This window comes from Anser cygnoides, chromosome 12, assembly GCF_040182565.1.
Source record: "Anser cygnoides isolate HZ-2024a breed goose chromosome 12, Taihu_goose_T2T_genome, whole genome shotgun sequence".
NCBI classification, from domain to species: Eukaryota; Metazoa; Chordata; class Aves; order Anseriformes; family Anatidae; genus Anser; species Anser cygnoides.
In genome coordinates, this window is record NC_089884.1 from 14,507,301 (window position 1) to 14,531,011 (window position 23,711).

A 23,711-nucleotide genomic window follows, 5' to 3' on the forward strand; every position below is an offset into this window, starting at 1 on the left:
TTGTGATTTGAAAATGTTACTGTTAAAAGTTATGCTTGCAGGGCACAGCCACAACGTCTGGAGTACAACTGCACAAATAAATTTGCATTTTTAGGTGAAATCTCAGCTCTTTCATAGAGAAAGAAAGTTAGAAGAGACCAGTTAGTTAAGGAGTTTGCATCAGTTGATAATTTGGTAGGAGAAGCCACTGTGTGTGTCTCATGATACATCTGATGGATTTAATGGATACATCTGATCATAACATTTCTTTATGCAGATAGATGTTTGAATACCTAAATTGTATCCTGCACTGCAGATTCAATAGTATACTGAAATATGAACCACATGAAGGACAAAGTACAGTAAGGTATCAAAGTGTTTGAGTAGATCTTAGTGGGTTTGTAGTCCATGAATTCTGAACTTTGAAAGGATATGGACTGATGTTAAGGTTCTACGTAATGCTAGTTCAGTTGAACCCTTATCTCTCTTCCTTACCTACATTGTTCGGCATGGTAGTCTTGCCTGGAGCATAAGACAGGCTTGAGAATGGTTAAGGACTACTCATGGAAAAGTAAAAATAGTTATTAAGATATCCTTAAACCAGAGTTCATTATTATATTTTTTTGCTATATTCATGAAATCCAGCTGTTCTGCCAAGGACTGTGGGAGAAGCTTCTGAATGAAGGCCATGTGATAGGATGAAGGCTTATCTTTGTGTAAATTCTTCCTTTGATAACTGGCTATCTCACACAAAAAAAATATATAGGAATTTGACCAGCAGTTTTATTTTAAGGAAAAAGTTCTTGCAGAATCAAAAAATTAAGACCAAGCCATATGAGGTGTGAGGGAATTAGCTCCACTATAGTAAAATCTCTCTTAAATAATAAATATCTTTAGAAAGAATTCTATTGCTGTGAGGAAAAAAATATGTTTATTACAGGTTCATTAAATACAGATAGTTTCTGATGTGTTTTCTGTTCAATAAAGTGAAAAACTTACTTAGTGTGCCAAAATTAATGTGCTTATAATTTATATAATATTTTACTTGGTTTGCACGCCTTTACTGATAGTAAGTGTATGAAAACTTGTATTACATGACTTGATTGCGGAATCAGTTGAAAATAATGCATGCTTAGCTTCTGAGCTTTGTGGTTCATTTGGTCTGTAAGCAACCTTACAGTATTTATGAAAAAATAAGTCTGGAGAACTACAGCTTAACATTATGGTCTTATTTTTATTATGAAAAAAGCAGTGTATAGCTATCAGTTCTAAGTTCCCAACTTCATAGTTACATTCAATGTTATAAACTGAGTTAAAATAATGTTTTGTATACTTCAGCAGTGAAACTGAAGCACAGTGGCATTATTTTGGGAGAAGTTGTGAAGGCAAAGCATAACTTTATACGTATGACTCTCCTGTGGATATCGACCTATATTTTAGTATCAGCTTCTGTAGTAGATGTTTAATACATGATAAAACCTGCTAGAATTCATTCAGTAGTAATCTGAGGAGAAACGTGTGAATATTGTATGAAATTTATTCTTCAAGGGCCTTTTTCAGAAGTTGACCTAGTGTATTTAATATGGCTGTATTACCTCTGTGTCCTTCAGCCACAGGTGAAAAACACAATTGAAGCATACCCTATAAAAAATAAGAGAAGGAGCAGATATGGAAGTTTTACCCGGTTGGTATAAGGAGCTTTTAAATGACAAGTCTGGTCTAGTACATTTGCTTATACTTTGTTACACATTTTGTGGTGTGATACGCCATCTAGTGTTAAATCCCCCAAAAGCAGCAAAACACTGCAAAATTATTACACTAGCTTTCTCAACAGTACACTTGGATAGTTAGTACTGACTTTCTGAAATATTAGGTGCTCAGGACATTCTGTGTATTTACAGTGGAGTGGAGAGACAATATTTATTTCTGTTTCTACTGACTGTTTCCTTCAATATTTTCCATCTAGTACTCTGTTCAGTAACTCTTGTTGTCTGTGGTTACCTGTCTGTTCACAAACTGTCTTCCCATGTACAACAGTGCAGTTCGATGTCTATGCCTCAGGTAATGTTGATACCTGCACTGTCGTTTGTAAGAGTGCAAGCTTTATGTAATATTTACAAAAGTTAAATTGTAGAGAGAAGCAGTTTTCTAATTGATTCTAAATGCATCTAGTAGAGTAGGGAAGAAATTAAATAACCCCAGAGATTTTCTAGGGAGTGATCATAGAAAACGTTATGTAATGCAGAGGAATACCCTTGTAATAAGCTGAATATGACAACACTGACTTACTCTGACTCTGTCATACAGAGGTGAGACTTGTTTAGAAAGTGTGTTCTGAGGGAAAAGAGAAAAAAAAAAAAAAGCTCCTGTATTTGTTTTTTCAAAAATTTGAAAAACTAAGGCTAATAGTGCCATAGTGAGCAATTTTCTTTCCTTTCCTTGTTGAACATAATTTTCTTGAATGTCCAAAATATTATTCAAATGTTTGGAAATTAACATTTCATACTGGAGAGTAAATTGAGCAGATGAATTGATTTTCTCTGATTAAGGTAATAGAAAGTGGGGGACATGGTTCTATCCCCCAGTTGAGATTTAAGCAAAAGCAAAATTCATTCAAATACGATATTTCAGATGTCCTATTTCAGTAAAGGTTTTAAAAACATTTTATTTGCTGAATCAGAGTCATAAAGTATCTTTCCCATTATTGCATGCTATGCCATGTATCCTCTAAAGTGTTCAGTAAATGAGTACCGTACAGATTTTTGTCACCTACCCACATCATGAATTTATATTTTAAAAAATAGTAATTTGATAAGCATCCATTTCAAATTACATAGAATTTTCAGTTGTAACTAACAATGGCAACAGGTTCAGGAGATTACAGGTTGACATATTCAAAACAGATGGACTGAAATATACCCCCATGTTCTGCAGTAGTTTTGAAATTCTGAATAAACCTGGAAACACTCCCCAGTTACCTCCATCATAAAATCTTGTTTCCTTGAAAAGAAAAGAGAATCTTCTTTCTAAAACCCACCATTTTTATTCTAAGGGCAGCTCCAGTGTGCAAGTAATGTTAAGCTAGACTCATTAGGTTGAAAACTCCTTTTAATTCATATGAGCTTCTGAAACAACTCTTAAGATACATAAATTAAAAAGCTTTCAAAAAATCTTAAAAAAAAAAAAAAAAGTCTTGCTGCTTAGCAAATATATACTTCAAAAAAAAAACAGCACTTTTCAAAGAATCTGAATTCACAGCAGAAAAGGACATTCCCTATTTTCATAGGTAGACAGGTATGTCAGGCTGTTAGCATCCTGGAACATACTTAAAAGCTGTTTGATGCTTGAGTCCTTTAAATTGATTTTTCAATAATACCTGTTATTTTTTCCCCTCCTCACATGATAAATGACATGAGGATATGACATTTTATTTATCAAAACAAGCAGGAAGATATGAGGAAACTCCCTATGTCCGAGTTCTTTGCCTTTCTGATATTTTTTTTCCTGTGTTGCATCAGTTTTTCTAAATTAAACTATTTTTTTTTAACAGTTCCAGGAGAAGCAGTGTAGAAGCAGCTTGGTTTGTGGTCTGGCACTGATCTCAACGTGAAATGGGAACTATTTAAAGTACTTGTCAGACAAATATAACTTTCTCTTGAGTATAGTTGAAGAAAGGAAATGACTTTTATACTGAGAAATCTTACTATGATGGCAAACTTCAGCATCACTATATTTACAAGTTAGCAGCAGTTGAAGTACTACAGTATAAATGAAAAAAGATTAAATGGTATCTTACAAAAATGCAGTTCATTTCTCTATTTTATTTGAAAATGAATGTCACTTAAAATGCAGTAGAAAACTGCAGATCTTGCTTTTTCTGTTAATTGAACATGTTAAGCGTAAACAGTGTAACTCTTGTCACATGATCAATTTTGTAAAAAAAAAAAAAAAAAAAGTTGTCTTCTGGATTTCTGTAAACTCTGCTGGTGTTTGTGGAAAAGTTATACCCCTTAGCCCATTCGTGGACTTTTGACCACAGCTGAATATGGATATGTGGATATCAGTTGTGACTGATCCAGTTTAGATCCTTCATAATTATAGGCTGAAGGTAGTGCTGACCAGCCTTGTTGGGAGGCATCAACTTTACCTCCTTATAATAAAAGGAATTTGACACTGCCTCACAGTGGAAGGCTGTTTCACTTGTAAAGCACTCCAGTCCAGGTGTGGGCTCACTGCGTTATTTTCCGTAAGTCATAGAAAAGTGGATTTTGCAAATTGCAGGGACAATTTTCTAGAAGATATTGTTTGCTTCATAGTACAAAGCCAAAAAGTGAATCATAAATGCTGGTGGCTATCAGTCTACTGATACTCTTATGTGCCTGTTCAGTGAATATTCCTATAGACATGCCATTGTACTCAGAGTTATTAAATAATTATTGCGTATGCATTTGAATTTAGTAATCTCAGTGTAATTTTGATTCACTGAGACTTAAAAATGACCTTACAAAATTAGTTTTTATGAGATTTATAATTGGAATAATAGTAGAAGTGTGAAAGAGCAAATTGTCCAGTTCTGCCTGTACATTATTAGGAAATCTGTCTGTAGAATTCTAATTTCACAATATTTATTGGTAATGGTGGTGTAAGCATAGTGTGGAGCAGACGGAGCTCAGCTTGATTGTTCAGATCCCAGATGGAACTTGAGCTGCTGGCAATTTACAAATTCTATATTTGACTTAGAAATTCCTGCAAATGTTGATGCAGAGAAATAATCATGGAACAAGAAGTAATCAGAAAACTGGAAAAATAAAACTGAGCTGAATATATTACCTTCCAGTTCAGCTGAAGTTTTCTTGACACTGTCAATGTCTGACTAATGGTTTGGTATGTCCAATAGAGCACAGTAAGGCTTCTAGACTGAGGACAGAATGCTATTCCTGCAAGTTAGTAGTTTATAGACTTCTTCAATACATATTGAGTCTTCAAAAGGGAAAAAAAAAAAAAAAAAAAAAAAAAGGCATGAAATCTCTTATGTCAAGACCTACAAAAGTCTATAGTAAAATGTTAACGGACATAAAAAAAGAAGGAATTGAGCAAGCAGATTTCTCTTACGCTGTGCACTGGTGCTGTATTTTAGCTATTAACATCTTGTGTGTCTGTGTACCTTTCAGTTTAAAAGCCTATGGGGATGTAAGCTTTTGAAACACTATACTAGGATGTAAAGGTTAAGTCATATCAGTTTATGTAAAATATACCTGCTACCATATACAGTGGGGGAAAAAAACTGTGGAAAGAGTCTGTTGAGGATTTTTGAAAGAACGAATGAAAACGTACCTCATTTTACTATAGTTCATTTAGCGTATAGGACAAGAAGCAGTGGTGGTATCTATTTGGAAAAAAATATAGTGTTGAATATAGCTTTGTAATATGCTGCTAAGAAGGCTGAAGCCATGTTTAAAGCCTTCAGTAAATGCATGTTTTAAGGGTTTGGGATGATGTCCAGGGCATATTTTCACTTTTTTTTTTTGTTTGTTTTTTACTTGACACACAAATTGAGCTGACAGAACTAGTTGACAATAGATATAAATGTATCCCAAACCAATGTTGCATTAGGTTATCTTCTTCAAATACACAGTCTCACTTTGTCTGTAGATGCCCTTTTGAAGGGAGAAGTACATGAGGAGATGGGAGGAAGAGATCCGCATTCAGTTTTGTTGAATGAAAATACCTCTCCAGTGTTATTGCTGTGGCTCTGCATGTATGTAGGTCTCCCCGTTGGAGGATCCATGTGTAGTGCTGTGTTTTGTCAGGGGACAACACTAGGAGGAAAGGTAGGTTGCATGATGCACAAAGGGGGATTGATCCTGAAAAAATCTTACACATAGAGAGAAAGAGAAGGAAAGAAAAGGACGTATCCAGTGGACGGAAAGAATGTATGAGCATTATAAGTACATATATGGGAAAACAAAGCAAAAAGGGAGGATTTGGTAATAAGACAGGAGACTACGGATGAAAGGTAAATATAAAGATGAGGGAGAAGAGTTTGTACACACCTGGAAGGCTGTACTGGGAGCAAGTAGTGCTTTACAGAAGCCTTCAAGTGTAATGCAAAATGATCAATGGAATCTCATTGTAGGTCAGGTAGCCTTAAGCATTGACGTGTTTGCTATCCACCCTGGCACAACATACAGAAAGGATCCAGAAATGTGCTGCTTGTCATGTGTCATCACTTAGTGATCTACTCCCGTTGGGAACCTGTTCCCATAGCAACATTGCTATCCTATTATAGGCTAGGTACGGAAGTATAGCAAGTTACATTTACATTTGTGTGTGTGTACATACTTTCATAGTCTGAATAAACACACATGTTATGTGGGTATTTGGATTGCATACTGTAAGTAGCTTTTGGAGCCCAGGACACTTGGTTGGCATCTTTTCTCACCCCAAAATAAGTGTGTTCTATAGTTTAATGAAGAAATGCACTGAAGTAGTACCACAGACCTTAATGTTGGAAGATCTAAAACTATAGATTAATTTTATAATAAGCTATATATTTTGGAATATCTTTGAAACATATTTTTGAAAAGAAGTAGGATTCTGTAGAAGTAGATTATGTACTGAAAACCTGAAATTCTACCTGTTTTAAAGATTTACATATAACTTGTGTAGGTATAAGCTACATCTGAGAGTCAATGTTACGACACATTGTTCTACACATTGGATTGCTTTAATGGAGGACTAAGCTGTTCCGTGATCGTGCCTTGTAAACATTATAATTGTGTTTACTTCTAAATAATCTAATCATGGTTCTCTCTATGGTAGGTATAGAGACCTTTGTCATTGTACCTAGTTGAGAGAGTTAAATTGGGTATTTTAAGAGGTAATTACAGTGACTAGATTTTGGAAGCAGAATTCTAATGAGAGGGTCTGGTGTTACTGCAAATACAAAGTGTGTTTAACAATTCCTGGTCCAAATACTAGGGTGCAAAATCAGCAAATAAGAAGTAATAAAATAATATATACAGTGTGCTTAAAGTGTGTGGGGGGGGAGAATTATACCAGCTCTCTTTCCTTCATGTATTTATGGGAAATGTTGTATGCTGCAGCCATCTCATACTTGATCTCATACTTGAATTCACTTGAATACAGTGCAGCTGTAGTTCCACATCTTTTTCCAGCTCTTTCAAAAAGCTGAGTGTTTTCCTGCAAGTGTAGCAGCTGCCCAGAAACAGCTTGTTTCTGCTAATTCTGTTTTACCATACAAAACAGTTGTTTTTCAGCAGCTGCAGGGGAAAAAAAAAAAAAAGAAATAAAAAAAAGTGTTATTTTCTCCCAGGTGAATTAGTGGAGTAATCAACTAATCTTTAACATGGCTTTTCAATTTCTTGCCTTGTATGTGATCTTAAATAACAGTTTTGGATGTTTTTAAATGTTCCATACTCCTTACAGTACTTTGAAACGTACATGGTATTACATTTGTAGAAAGATAGGGTAAAATTACAAAATCACAGTATATATGAGTTTATTAGGGCTTTCTGTATCTAATCAGTGCTGACTGTTATGATTGATAGCAGTCATGCTAATACATATTTAGCAGATTAAGTGGCTTCGTGACTAGTACTGCTGTTATTCTTTTCCCTCCCGCTGTCATCAGTATCATTTAAGAAACTGCTGCACTCTCACAAAGAAAACTAGCAAGAATAGGAATCAATTGTTCTTTGCTTCAGGCTTCAGATGATGTGGTAACATTCTTTCGGTATGTACCAGGCAAGGGTGATAAATTGTTTTCATATATCTACTGAAGAGAAGACAGACTTCTGTGTACTTTTGTAGCAGTTAGCTATGGGTTGGGTATAAGGCTGCTTCTTTCTTTGTAACTGAGCATTAGGCTCTTGAAAGAACTGGAATCCCTATTGATAGAGACCTTTAAAAAATAAAAACCGTATAAGTAACTGCTGCAGATGCTTTAGGTGTATATGATCTAGCTTCGTTGCTGGGGGATGCAGTAGATGCATATTTCCTGTCATTTTCTTAGCCCTGATTTTCTGTCATTCTGACATATTTTCCAAAATGCAGCTTTAGACTGGTTCTAACCACCACTTTTTAATGCCAGCCACACTAGCTGTAGTACTTAATAATGCTGGTGCAATATTATTCTGTATCTGGGTGCTTTTCTTGAAGTAGTGAGTTGATAATTTTTTCATGAATTTCTATTTTCGAGGAAAAAAAATTACATGATTCAAGAGCATTATGTGGTGGTGGTTGTGTTCTTGCTTTTTGTTTTTGTTTTTTTAACTGTACATGTTCATTTTTTAGCCATTGACCAAGAAAAAGAAAACATGAGGTGGAGTGTATCAGAGTTATGAACACAGGAAGAAGTGGTGATTGGTGTGTTGCAAAACATTTTCAAGGTAACTTGACGTTTCAACGTAACTTAACATTTCTAAAAAAGCATGTTGACTATGGTATGAGATTCCTTTTATAAAAACTCATTTCCAAGTTGAAAGAATACAGTGAACATACTTTTAGATTCATAAATCCAACAGAATTTATTCATGGTTACAAACCTAATTGTGATTGGGTTACAAATTGAAATGTATGAGGAACTACTGTTCTAAATAACAGCTTAGATTTAAAAAAAAAAAAAAGTCAATTATGATTAAAGAGCATGGTTAGTTTGAATTCTTCTCCTGTCTAATGCCTCACTTAAAAAAAAAAATAAGATATGGCTGGCAGGTTTTATTGAAAAGAATCCAGAAAACGTTGGATGTGGGAAATTAGTCATCTCACTAGAATCTTTTTGCTTTCATATTGCCCCAAGCAACCAATACTCATCAGACTCTGCAAACTACCTGATACGAATAAACATTGTAAAATATTTTAAGTCATTCAAAATCCAAGCATATCATGAGCCTTTATATCAATAAGTAACATTAAAAGTGAGTTGTGCCACTTTATATAAAGTGAAAAGAGCCTACTACAACTTACTAAGTTCCCTGTTGTTTGACATTCTCTGTGGGACATGTGTCAGTGTATAAGTGTCTCTTAAGAAATGTGTATTGCTGGTGACTTAACCTGATAAGTCTTTCAGCAAAAATGCTACAGGGAGGCTTTTTTGAGCCCACCAAAGAAGTTTGAACATAGTAATAGGTATTTAACTGTATTTGTAAGAAGGATCTTTTTTTAAGAATGCTTTATTTCAAACAAACAACAGTGACTATTCATGTTTGAAGATAGGTAATAAATCAGCATAATTTTTTTAATCTTAATGCCATTGTAAACTAAATGCTGTATAGGATGAATTTAAAGAACTCTAACTGCATTAAGCTTTTATTCCATAAATTGTTAGTAATGACCCGGTCCTTTGAGTAATCTGCTCTACCAACAGATTATGCTACAAAATAAACAGGTGTATATAAGTTGATTCTAGCAATTTTTGAAGATACTGTTGTGTGTCTGAGCCATAGTTCTCTCTCTCTTTGTCCTGCAGTAAAGGAACGATCCAACTTTGGTAGGAAAAATTAAGTAAAATCTAAAATTATGAATAATGCAGTATTGAGTATAACGTACACTTAGACTTTCTAGAGCCATTAACATTTCAATCTGCGTACATTTTTGAGTGTAGCAACATGTGACTGATTAAAAATATGCAAAGGTTCCAAACCACAGCATCCTGCAGTGGAAAACCAGGCTTAGGAGCATGTGATGAATTCGTGGAACCAGGTAGTGTGCCACATTAACTGAGATTTTTGTATTGCCGTTTTTTTCTTTTAATCAAATAATAAGGAAAATGTAAATGATTGCATATATAGTAATAATAATGTATTAATAACTTAAAGCTGCAAAGCAATATTTCTCATGCCAATTTTTATGTAAACTTGCTCAGATCACTTAGCTCTGCACCCCTCCCTCACTTAATCCATCTGTATATTATCATAATGCTACTTCAGTGTCTTAAGACTGTGACTGTAGGTCAAAATTAAACAAACTTTTGTTCTTGCTGAAATAAAGGGGGGTGGATAAGGGGGTCTCTGTTGACCCCAGTGGAAACAGAATGATATCCAGTGTTTCTGTACTGTTGTATAAACACTAATTAGGTGTCCATATCTGATTATTTCACTTACAACTTCCCATATGAAAAACTTGTAGCCACGATCATCCTCTTCTATGTCTAGCTGCATTAAATGCCTCAGAACATTGCTTTAATAAAGAGCAAGATGCACAGATCCAGGTCAGAGAGCTCACCTTGAGCTGGATACTTTTTAGAAAGTTAATGTTATTACACAATACAAGAAAATAGATGAAAATCCTGTTGAATTCTGGAGATCTGTATTAAAGGGTTAGCACATTGTTTCTGCATGGGAGGTGTCTGCATGAAATCAGCTCTGATCTGACAAGCACATGTTGCTATAGTAATGGAGTCTATTGAATGTTAACGCACTGCTTCAGCTATGTGACAAGTATAAAGTCTAAGATCTGTGATATGCATTTTCATTTGTCAAAGCATGTATCTGCTATACTTTCCTGTAAATATTTGATGGTGAAGAACCAGTTTTTTTACTTCTATACTTTCAGGAGTTGCAAGCTCTCTTTAGCAAGCTTCAAACTTGCCTACAATGTGTTTAAGAATAAAAAAAAGAAAATCACTGTATCTTACAGGATGCTGTATTGATGTTCCTACTAAACACAGGAAGCTTAAATACTCTTATGAATGGTTTTAATAGAATCCTTTGCATAACTGATGTTAAGAGGCATCAAAGTTGGCTTTACAGCAATGATTTCTGGTGTTCAAAAAAAAAATATGTAACCTGTTTGCGTTAACTGTCGGTGTGGTTTTAACTTGCAGGAGAATGAAAGCTGGTTCAAGTTAGCTTATTCGCCTTTCACTTTTTGCGTGTCTTGATAAGTAATTCACTGCTGAATCAGAAAATACAATGAATATTCATAGTGAAAAACAAGAAAATTACCTTCATGTAAAGGAAACACATACTTTAGGTTTTTCCACTTCGCTTGTCTGGTATTGCTGCACATGTCTAGAAAGGCAGGAAGTTTTGGACACTAGTCTTCGTCAATATAATTTCCCTGAAACCTGATCCCTGTACAATAAACATCCACAAATAAAACATCTGCTCCTATGGCTACTATGCATGCCCCAGTGAGAGGATGTGCCTCAAAAGGCCCAAGAACATCTAGGCAGGTTTTCAGTTCTTGTCAGAGTTATATTTGTACATCAGTATTTATTTAAGTTTAACCTCACTGTGTGTCATAAATCTTTGACAGCTGGGTTAAAGATCAGTTTTTCATTTGTGTTCTCAGGAATTGCTTTGTAAACCATCAAGTGCAAAGGCCACAGTTACATTAGTTACCATGAGCTTACTGTCAGAGCTAATCTAGGGCAACTAAAGAAGTAAACAGGAGGGCTTTTTGGCCCAAAGAGGACATTAATTAAAAAGGACCATGCTTAGATGTATGGAATTTAGTGGTAATTTCTACAGGTTTTACACTGGCATAACATGAAGTATATGATATGGAGTAATTCTAATAAAAATTATTATTTTTTTTAACCTGGGTTTACACCTAATATACCCACTGGTTTCAGAAGGCATTCCATTCCCCCACCTGGACCCCAGATATAACTGTACTGCATGAGTACTTTACAAACTGATGATTTTCTAGTTTTCCTTTAGAGCATTTTTAAAATATTTTCACTGCAAAAATAATGTGTTCCTAAATCTCAAAGGGCTTTACCACGATAATGCCTAATACTGTTATGATGTCTCTCAGTGATAGAAGTTTACTTTCATACTAAAAAATTAATTGAATAATTTTATAAGATATGCATTAAAATATTTACATTTTCTACTTTCAGTGTTTAGACTACTGCTGAACTGGAAGTGGCTTTGTAAATGAAAGAAAATTTCCATCCTTGCTATTTAAAATTTTCATAAATATTTTTCTTTGCAGTGTTTTTAAGTGGATATACCAAAAAATATTTGCATAATAAACAATTAATTACATGGTATGCAGAACTGACATCTTCCAAATGCAAAACCTTTTTATAGAAATCTATTTTAAGTAACTAAATTAATTTCTTCACTTAAGTGGTATTTGTGTGATAATATTACTACTTAAGAATATAAGCTGTCTGAAGACAAGCCTCACCTGTGTCTGATTGAAGTCTATTTTATGTGATGTTTTGAATTTGGATGTGAGTACCAGGTGGCATTGTTTAGTCAATCTCAGATGCTTTATTAGTCATTTTTGTCTTTTGGGGTTTCGTGGTGGGGAGCAATTGTTAATTTTTCCAGTATGTAAATTATTTTTATCTAAAGATGAAGGGAAGAATCTGATCATCAGTCAGCCTTAGGAGTCCTATGTTAACTTCTAGAGTAAATAAGAATATTAAGAATTTTATAACTCTGCATTCTGTTCTGCAGCAAAAACAGTGAGCTTGTTTGCTTCATGAGCATGTTTTGCTATAACAGAAAAAATATATAATTGGTAGCTTTCCTATTTTAGTTTCCAACTGCAGAAGATGATAGTAGCACTTAAATATGGAAAATAATTTGTAAAGCAAACTAGCAAAATACATTCTTGTCTGCATACTCAGCCTGAGTCAATGCTTCAGCTATTCCAGATCATCTGGTAACTGGCAGTTAGACGAAGAAAAAAATGTCTCAGAAGGAATATCTTAGTTTCCATGGAGCTGCTCTGTTCTTCATGGATGTGTTGTAGGTTAGAACTGTACTATAGTTAGCAAAAGCATCACTGAAATAAATGGGGAGGAGAAAGGCTGTATGAAAAGATTTTAGCGAAGAAAAATTAAACAATAAAGAATACTTAGCATTTAGCTCTTCACAGGTAAATACAGGTAGATAAGAGTCAAGTTATCCCCACGTCAGCCTTGTCAGGTAGGTAGATGTTTCTCTGTTCTTCACCTCTTTGGGTTTTATCTGTGGAAAGTCAAAAACATTGCATGTTATTAGCAACATGGAAATAAAACACTGGGAATCAGGTGTAGGGTAAGAAAGTTTCTATCAGTTCATGGGCTCATACACTGGTTCCAGCAGCTCTGAATGAAGGAACAGGGATGGGAAGACCCCTGTCTTGTCTCATCCTTGCATGTCAGCAACTTGGTCAGCAGTTTTCCAAGTAAAGACAACACCTTTCCCCCAGAATCCCAACTAATCAAAAATACTCTTGAGCTGAGCAGCAACACAAATGAAAGACAGCTCGATTTAAAAAAAAAAAATAATAATAATAATAATAATTTTTCCTCTGGCAGGGATGAACTATTTTTGTGGTGGAATATGAAAAGCTGCGATAGTCTCATTAGCTTTGCAGACTGTAAGAAGCTGATTCTCAGTGGTCTTTGATAAAAGGCAGTTGCATCTGACTAGATGTTCAAATCAGTTGACTGCTTCAGCCAGCATCCATGCACCCAAATGTATTTGTAGTAATTGAGTCGCCCCTGTACATCTAATTATACGCTATCATCAAGGGCTCATTAAGAGGATAAGTACTAGTTTGGGAAACATCTATAACCAAACAGTGTCATTCTGGAACTGCAATTTAAAGACACAAGCTAATTTTAAAATGTTATCTAATAAGTCTCTGAGATAAATGTAATTTTCTAAGGCAGAATTTTGCAGATTACTAGAAACAGATAATTCAGTAACAAATTGTAAGATATGTTTTCTTCTATATTTGGGCTATTATTTCAGTGCAAGTCTAACACAGTGAGTAGAATTGACAGTAAAGCTAATGAGAGGACTTTTAAATGAGGTTTGAATTTTGTGTAAAATATGCATAAAAATGCATAACCGCTGAAGTTTGGAGTCAATTATGACTGCTCAAAATTACAGTCACCAGTCAGGGTATGAATATAGTCTGTCCAAAGAGCTAGCCCTGATGCTTTGTTGCTCTATGATCATGCAGCCACATAGCTGTTTTCCTCTTTTATAGCTGCCCTGTGTTAAAAAACACATCCTACTTTTTTAATAGGATGAGCTTTTAACCAATGAATAATTCACTTGCAAACTCTCAGGCAGTTCTAACACCTGTATGAACGAGGAAAAGTTGTGCCTCTTGCCTTATCCACTGAAAGTTTATATTACAGTATGTATTACACATGATCTATAGATTACATTATAAATTGATATGAATAGCAATTAGCAAAAATAATGCTGCTTGTATGAAGCGATCTTTTTTGTACATTAGTGAAAATGATAGGTTGCTGCTGCATTTCTAGGAGACAGACGTGTGATTTAAAAGCTCTGCATGGCATGTCTGCCTTTATGCATAGGTAAATCTCCCTGACAAAATGTAAGTCATTGTTATCGCCTCAAGACTCAATTCCTATGATGCTCTTTTCTACTCTCTTTATCAGAACCAAAGCTTTTCCAATTATAGTTATAAAACTTGCTTGCTATAAAACAGCTTGCTTTAAAATACAAAAGCCATACCCAATTTTTCCACCTTTAATTACATTTTCTATGCTGGCCCCTACCTTCTCATTTTTGCTTTTCTTTCAGATATATAAGCCCTTCATGCTCCTGATTATCTCTCCTGTTCTGTGATCTGTAGCACAACAGTACATGTTGGTGTACCATAAAATACAGGCGTCTTCCAATTCAGCTGTAGCAGAATAGTACATTTTTGTGAATCCTGGATCCCAACTGACAACTGCAGGCTTTGAGTTGCCTTGTTTTGGGAGTTGGTTCATCATTTTTCAGCACAATTTTGTTTGTTAAATTTAAAGTGAAGAGGAAGTGGGAGTAAAGACAGGTTTACATCAAGAATGTAGCACTTTTATTCAGCTTTGAAATAACCACCCTGTGAAGTATGAATGCTTGGGAGGTAAAAAAATGGAACAAGTAATTGAATACATAAATAAAGAGCAAGGAGAATTTTCAACTGATTCAGTACCCTCCTCTATTCTGAAGTTTGCCCACCCACCCCTACATACCACCTCCTGTGGTCCAGGACATTTTAGTGCAACGTGGGAGGTTAGCATACAAATTCCTACTGACTGCATTTGTGCATAGCTTCCCACATACATTTTGAAATAGGGTCCCTTATTTAGAAAAGTTAATGAGTATTATAGATCTGTCCTGAACCGTAAATGCAGTGGGTTGACAATTACCTGTTACAGCTATTTAAAATTACTTGGCATTTCATAATTACGTTTTTTAACTTTGTTACTGAGACAAGTTTCTGCACTGATTACAAGTAGTCAGCAACTTACAGAAAGGTGGTATTGTGCAGAGAGGACTGGAAAGATGGATGTTGTGTGTTGAAACAAGTACCTTGCAAAGGAGGCTGTCCAGTGAAGTTAAACATGTTCCTGTGCTGATTCACTGCCTGCATAGATTACACACAGCTTAGTAGAAAACAGCGATTTCTCTGTAAATGCTTGTCGAATAGCAAATGGCACTTTGGAATAGTTTTACAGCCCTGTAGCACAGCTACAAGTATCCAACTACTGATTTGTAAAGATTCTAATAGAGTATAATACTATGTCCATTAAAACATTTGTCATTTTGGTGACTTTTGAGAAGACAACAGGAACAGTGGTTTATGGTTGAGCTCTGTTCTCAAAAGTTAGGAGAAGCTCTTCTTGTGTCCAGAAAAAATAGTCTCAAAGATTAATTCTTTCAAAACACCATTACATAGTGAATTTAGTAAGCCATTGAGCTGGAAGAGTTTGATTTCCTGCACAGAGACTGTCAATAGCCTGGGCACTGCAGAGCTTGTGGACAGCAACTTGTTAGACTTTAGATCTTAAGGCAACTTTATTTAAAAAAAAAAGAGACAGTATTTTTGAAATTGCAAGCTCTGAAGGTAACCAAAATTCCAGAATGAAGTTTTAGCTTCATTTTGATTTATATCAAAGTATTTGATAACTCGAGGTTTCCCAAACAGCTGCAGTCCTTACTGTTCACCAATCCAACATCAGTCTGTGCTTTTGCCAGGGCTTTCTAGTTGAGAGTCCAAAGAGCTTTAAATTAGCACTTGCTAGGCAGATTTTGATGTAGTTTAGTCAAATTCCAGTAACTGCAGTCCAGCTAGCTACTAGTTTTTTCCTTATCTCACCCAGAGTCAGAATTCTTCTTCTGCTTTGATGAAGTACATTTTAAAAGCAAATGCAAATACATTATACCCTGACAGACATCGTTCTACCAGCCCAGAAGATATCCTCCCAGAAGAGGGAGGCCTCCTCCTGCCTTTCTGACATAAATAACATTTCATTTCTTTCTCTTCTGATTGCCTTACACCCTTCAGATCCAAGCTGAATTCTGTCTTTCCATATGCTTTTCTTTTGTATTTCGATCTTTCCCTGCTAAGAAAGAATAGGTTTCTTGAACTCCATTTGACATTATTGAAGCATTTGGTCTGTCTCCAAAAAGAAACTGTGCATAACATTTAATTACTATCAATTTGCTTCTGTCTGTATGGAAGATTTTCATGCAGTGTTTGGCTTTGGAAGGCTTATTTAAGCTTAAAGTGTTGAAATTTTATTAACCATTTAAGTAGGGGGAAAAAAAGCTAGGGCTTAATGACAGGAACCAGGTTGGAAAGGCTAGACTCAATGGCAGGGAGGAGAGTTTGGATGACTGGATTAGGGGAGTCAAAACTAGATTGAAGGATTTAAAAATCCTTCCAAGAAATCCTTAAAAATCCTTAAATTGAAGGATTTAAAAATGGAGGGTGTAGTTTTTTTAGCTTTGTCATTTATATTCCAGATGACATCATATTTTAGTTATATTTTTCTTCATTGTTTCTAGTCTGCAATAGAAGTACAAATGAAACACAAATACGTACTAGTAACATACAAAATGTGTGAACACCTGTTATGAAGAAGGTCTGAGAAAGCTGGGGGTGTTTAGCTTGGAGAAGTGAAAGCTCTGCGGATGTCTGATTGCAGCCTTTCAATTATTAAAGGCAGCTTATAAGAAAGCTGGGGAAAGATTTTTTTACCGATAGGGCAAGGGCTAATGGTTTTAAATTAAAAGAAGGTAGATGTAGATTAGATAGATATAAAGAAGAAATCCCTTACTCTGAGTGTGGTGAGGCACTGGAACAGGTTACCCAAAGAGATTGTGGATGCCCCATCCCTGAAAGTGGTTCAAGGCCAGGCTGGATGGGGCTTTGAGCAACCTGATCTAATGAAAATGTCCCTGCCTGTGGCAGAGTGGTTGGACTAGATGATCTTTAAGGTTCCTTCCAACCGAAACTAGTCTATGTTTCTGTGAAAATGTGAAGTGGCATATACTGCAATACCTACAAATAGATGAAAAATCAAAAATGCAGTATCTTTGACTAGGATAAGTTAGTTGAACAGGACAAAATTACTAACAAGGAATGTTATACAGAAAATGCATCTGTTCACACACTACATTTTTCTCAAGTATTCTTTCTTGTAAAAGAAATGGTATGCCAGCTTTGTCTTTTAGCAGGTGATTTGTTAAGGTGATCAATGACAAGACAGCAACTTTGGAGTTAAAGGTACACAACTAGATTCTGCCTAAAGGATTTTGAACAGTACTGTCCTGCATCTAGAGATGTTGCAAGAGCTCAAAACTTAAGCGGGTACAACAGAAGTGCGGATCTCACACATGTGGCAGAATAAGATGTTCTTTGCTTTATCATTTTGCCCTCACTCAAACTTCTTTAACATTTCACTACACAATTTCACCTTCTAAAGATCCTTACAAATACCTGAATTGTGTAAAGGGGGCGCCAATCCATGTCTTGGGACCTACAGGTGCGTGTTTTTGTTTTGTGCATATTTGGTCCATGAAACTGTGTCCTGGTCATGTGGATAGGCAGGGACCCTTTATCATTGCCCCTTGTCAGCATTGTCTCTCAAATCTGTTTTTAGATTCTGCTGTCATTTTTAGTCTGCTGGGTCATGATGTCAATGAAAAAGATAGCTACTAATACTTACTTAAATAAGAGACATAGGAGATACTAACAAGAAGAAGTCTCTGAAGAATGAAGGCACATGCTCAGTTCAGTGAGGATCATATTTCAGCTCTAAAGTACTTCTTGGCCTTCTGTTGGAATTCTAATTCTTCTAATTTCAATGTACTCTTAAAATACTCCCTACTGTTTCTTCAGTGGGGCACGAGGAAATAGATCAGGCACATAAAATCTGTTATAAGTATGGCTGTGAATCTTGCTGGTTCTTCTGTTTCAATGTCTTTACAGCCATTGAGCAGCCTTTCTTCCTCTTCAGGTACTATCCACATACATTCGCACACACAACACCTCAAAGCCAGCCTCAAATAGCAGTTAAAAAAACACACTAGCAACAGCAGCAGTGTTGCCACCTTCATTTTTGTTTGGAGGCGTTTCAGTGTCTTAAGTTGTAGGCAGGATGTGGATCAAGGAAACAGATAGTTAAAATGCACCAATATGCCATAATGTTAAAAGGCTCTGATGCTAGATTTCTAAGATCGCCAGAACTAAAACAAATGAGAATTCAATCTCCAATATTAATATAGGTTGAGGATGGGACTTACTAGCAGATACAGTAAAGATGTGGCTGAAATACAAAGCAGCATAGGAAAAATATCCATTGAGTTGGAATGAGTAGCTTTGATTCTTGTCCATCTGGCCAAGACAGAACAGCCAAAGCTTAAGAATGGCACCTGCAGAAGACAAGATCTGCTGCCACTGAATTATGAAAATTGCACTCAAAGGCCAAAGAACCACGGATTCAGAAAGTTCTACCATTCTCTGGGCCAAGAAAGGTGGGAGGAAAAAAACAAAACAAAACTTCATTTTCTTTAGAAAGGAGCCTTACTAAGTTATAATAAACATTGTTACATCCACAGTCAAATTAATAAACCTTCCAAAACATCATGTGGACACAGATTTGGATCTACATGTACATCCAGATGCTTTAAAAAACAAGAACAACCACTCACCTCAGTTTATTTGCCTCCTGCACTTTACAGCAGAAGAGCTGTTGGGACTCTTTTATCTAGGACGTAGGCTACCTGTTGAAACATATACACAATAAAAAGACTGGTTATTTTTTGGCTGCTATATCTCGACTCTATACAAGAAAAGAAAAGAGAAAAGAAAAATACCAAGTTACTCGCTAGAAGAAAAATGTCTTCCCATTTGGGCTAAGTATTTAACGAAACTTTCTATATTCCATCCTGTCTTTTTTTATACAGGTACAAAGAATCTGCTAGCAACTGAAGATATAATAGCAGTCTTCTTGGCTCAGCTTATTCAAACTGCTTAGACCTATACTAGAATGCTTGTTTGACCATCTCAGACAAAACAGGGTTTCAAAGATAATAATAGCAATGAAAATACCTAGCCTGTAGGCAGAGCATTTTCACGCAGCTCAGTTTGCCATCTGGCTTGATGACTTTGTGGATCCTTACACTTTACTCACATAAGGTGACATTTTTAGTTAGATACACAATTACAGTTTGGTCAATAATTTTGCCTTCCCAGAAATGTCACTAAGTATGAGTCAGTGGTAAAAAGTTAAGTGAAAACTTAGAGGTACTTGAGGTTTGTCCATTGTTCAGCTGCGCAGTAAGAAAACAGATCCAGCTGCATTCACAGGATTTTATTTTTTAACATTTTCCCTTATATTCGGTGTATAGTACTATGAAATACATTTATACAGACACTCACTCCATCTAGTTGTTGAAAAAAGAATGTATGTTGATAGAGAAGTATGTGCCCAATAGACAGATAACAAACCTTTAAAATTTAACAGATCAGATGTATGTTCTGTTGTTGGTGAACAGCTGCCACGCTTCTGCTTGGACTTCCAGCAGCAACATTCAATTTCAGATTTAATCCAAGCATGTAGAGGGGAGTGGACATATAATTCATGCCTCAGGTTCTTTCACTCAGAGTTTGAATCAAGCTGAAGTTTCTTGCCTTTTACATCTAGATAGAACAATCCTTGTCTATTTGAAGTTCTTCTAAAAGTAGAATCTGCATAGAAATGCTCAAAAACAGGACATATTTTGCACATCTCAGGTCTGCAGTGTAATCCTGCCTGGACTTCTCAGGTGAAATCAGCACACGTGCCCTTCAACATTACCCCCAACAAATCCTGTAACTGTTATATACTAGTGCCCTCTACTGCATTTTTAATATAAAACATAAAAGTCTGCATTACATCACCCTGAGAAATTTGCAGAGCTTTCACAGACAAAAATGTAAACCAGAAAGAGTCGATATTCATGCAGAAGAACTGGATAATTTGAACTTTTCCACATATAATGACATATTTCCCAAGCCAATTCATGGTTTCATTTCTAAGTAATTTGTCCACAGAGCTACCAGAAAGCCACCCAAATGCAAGTAAATTTAACCCATACTGTAAAAGTCCTAATTCTTCTCATGTTTATGAGGATCATTTATTTTATCTTTAAAACAGCCCATCTGTACAGCAAAACTATAAAACAAAAGGTATTCAAAAAATCTGTGGAAGAAGATCACAACATATCTGAACCAGAACACCAGAAAGCCAAGCATCTGTATACACGAATTCTCCCATCTTTTAGCTCCCAACTACTTCAAAAAACAGCATCACATCACACTCAGACTTAAAAGCACACTCCAGTCAGTTCTAGCTGCTCAAACTCAAGTCATTAAAAAAAAAAATAAAGCAACTAGCAGATGTGAAACAAACTAGTATTGCTGCCTTCTTATTACCAGTGTGGGGAACAAACTTCTAATGCTAATGACTGCCAAAGAGCAAGAAACATAAAGCTGTACACACAGTTCTTTCCCATGAACTGAGGGTGTCTTATTAGCGAACCTCACTTATATCTAGGGTAAGTCTTGAAAGAAATGTCATCAGAAGAAATTAAGCATTAATCCTCCTAATTCAGTTTCTTAGGAACTGATGGTTTTTTTCAGTATAGGAAAGATTTCTGCAGGACATAAGACACTTCAGCTCTGCTTACATCCCCCAATATTACAAAGTTTTCTGCATACTCCTACATCACCCCTTTCTAACAAAGAATAGGGAAATCGAAGTAGCAAGACAAAACGCCATAAATCTGTCATTAAAATAAAATAGATTCAGGTCAGGTGATAATTTCCTTGGTTCCATCATGCTTGGGAAGGGAATGTTTTACTTCTCCCTTCACTTTCACTGCCATGACCAAGTTTTGCCATCCATAGCCAGGACACCCCACATCCAATCTTTGAGATACTCCTCCCTCTAGTGGCTCCATTATTATCTGTACTGCGAAGCCATGGCCGAGGTTTGCATTCCAGACAGCATTCCATTCATCTTTAAATCCTATTGTTATTCCCCAGGAATGAAATACATACTGATTTTGATGGCCTAAGAGTCCCTGACAAACAGAATTTTAACCCAAGAAGCAGCATATCCCAGGAGGAAAGCTGTGATTCTAGATACTGTTGCCAGTGTTTGAATGCCAAATTTCCCAGGTATTTCCGTACAAAGTAGAACTGCTTTCTAAAAATTTCCATGAAACTTTGTTAAAGCAGTTACAGCCTCACAATCATGGTATCATCGAGTATTCTGTAAATCCCCCTCCTACTCCCCAATTAAAATCCATTGTGTTTCAATGTCCTTGTAGATAAAACAGATTTAAATGAACAAAAGGCTCAAAAGCTATTGTCCACTGAGAACATCCCATTTTCTTCTGTTAAAAATTCAGCCTTTGTAAGCAAGCTTCACAATTGCATGCAGTTAGAGGAAGAAATACGGAGTAATTTTTGAACATTTAGGAGTCAGCATACTAGCATATTCCATAGCATTGTATAAACATCACCTAAATTTAATGTAGACCTGAAACAAATACAAAGCAGAAAAAAAGTAAAACTGACAGTCAGGTTCTGCTCAAAGCACTGTAGCAAGTTACCAGCAAAGACAGAATTATGACTTGTGGAAATGACTAGAAGCAGCCACTCAGCCTTTTTCCCTGCAAGCTTTGATTACAGACAAAATAGATGATTGATTGTGATTTGGCTTTACTGTTCAGAATAGTTACTTTTTACTTGTTTGTTTCAAGTCTTAGTTAGCTATCAGATTCATAGCCTCAGAACATGCACCAAAACTTTTATATTTATCACTTTTTTTGAGAAGAGGTAATTTGCCTTGAAATCTGTCTGTTTGCCTTAAAAGTCTATGGACACTCACTGCATTAGTAAAATCCATGTTCATCTTTGACAAAGAGCATGTTACTGTTGAGGAATAAGTCAAAGCAGAATGAGAAATGGAAATAGCTGAGCATAAAGAAGAGGCACAATTAAACAGGCTCAACCATCTGTAGCTACACTGCAGGAATGGGCCATTTAACAGTGGTTGTGAAGACTGGGTAAGGATATGCATAACATGCAACTTCCTCAAATTCATTAACTCCATCAAAACTAATAGTCATTGCATAAAGTGGGCTGTTGGAATATTTAACCAGCAAGAGAAACAGCTAAATTTCTAGTTGGATTGCCTCAAAGGCAACAAATTGTATTTCGTTTGCGTTTTGAATTCATTTCAGTGGATAGATTTTATTTTTCAAGTTTCTTTAAGGACTTGGTTTTGTTAATGCTATTCATCATGTTATATCTTAGTGTACTTTTCCACTTATTCAGCTTCTGAGCCCTCATTAACACACACACACACTATTTCATGCTAAACATCCTTTCTCCACAAGGAGACTGCTTACTTTCTCTTCCAGTTGCTTTTCTTGACTTTTTTTTTTTTTTTTAACTGGGTCAAGTGTTTATGTATCCACATAACAAAGTGCAAAAATGCATTAGTTCAGTAAAATAACAATATCCACTAACATCTTACAAGGCCACAGGAATATTTTATTTATAGTTTAGATTTCTAGCACCCTTATGTTTAAAGGGACCTGCCTTTTTTTGTTGTTTCGTTTTTAGCAGTAGCTCTTCACAGCCCCTATAACTTATTATGCAGTCTTCTGTTAAAACCTAAATTTAAAAATTTGCTGCAGTACTCAGAGACTGTTCTAAAAATAACAAAGATTATATTCTATGATTGCTAGCTGGAGGTAAAACTGAGCTACATCGAGTACCTTTAAGTGGTCACAAAGTGTGAACAGTAGTGGAGGATCAGTATTAGAAGATTCTCCTCAGGAACTCAGGTGCTACACCTTGGCAAGTGACTTAAATGTAGACAAACCATTAAGACAAGCTTAACACCAATATTTTGAGTCAAACATTACTTACAAACTTCTCTGATTTCCTTGGCTCATACTGCATTGCACTTTTGCCTGAAGGATGCTGATTCAGGAGCTGAACATTCCAATTTAATTCTCATTGAACTAGTTCAAGCAAATGAGAAATTCAGCATAATTTTGAAAACTGTTTTTCCCTCAAAGCAAATATTTGAGATTGCACAGCAGAATAGCATCAGGCAATCTGTAAATACAACGTTTTGATTTAAAAGATGCATGACAACCTAGCACTGGTGTCACTGGTGTTGCATCAGTATTCTAACGTTACCACCCCCCTGTAGTTTCAGCCTCTGCTTCTACTTTCCAGCTTCTTCTAAGAATTGATGAAGTGCTGTAATACAGGATTTTCCACATTTTAATGGGGAGCTGGAAGAAGGCCACATTCCTCTTCCTCCTGCAGTCGTGTGACATCACTGTATCTTGAAGAAGATAACATAGGCATAAACAAGAACTGGAATGGGATGAGAAGTCCAGTTCCCAGGGATCTAGGGCACTGAGAGGAGCAGCACTTAC

General features: G+C 35.8%; 1 long non-coding RNA gene across 4 annotated transcripts in view; it reads left to right on the forward strand.

Annotated features, from left to right (window-relative positions):
• Positions 1 to 23,711, forward strand: part of LOC106043098 (uncharacterized) — a 139,629-nt gene that overhangs the window by 46,564 nt on the left and 69,354 nt on the right. For all 4 annotated transcript variants that reach the window (XR_010834636.1, XR_010834635.1, XR_010834637.1 and 1 more), the window contains exon 5: positions 8,296 to 8,390. This is a non-coding gene — a long non-coding RNA (uncharacterized lncRNA). The remainder of the gene's footprint in view (positions 1 to 8,295; positions 8,391 to 23,711) is intronic.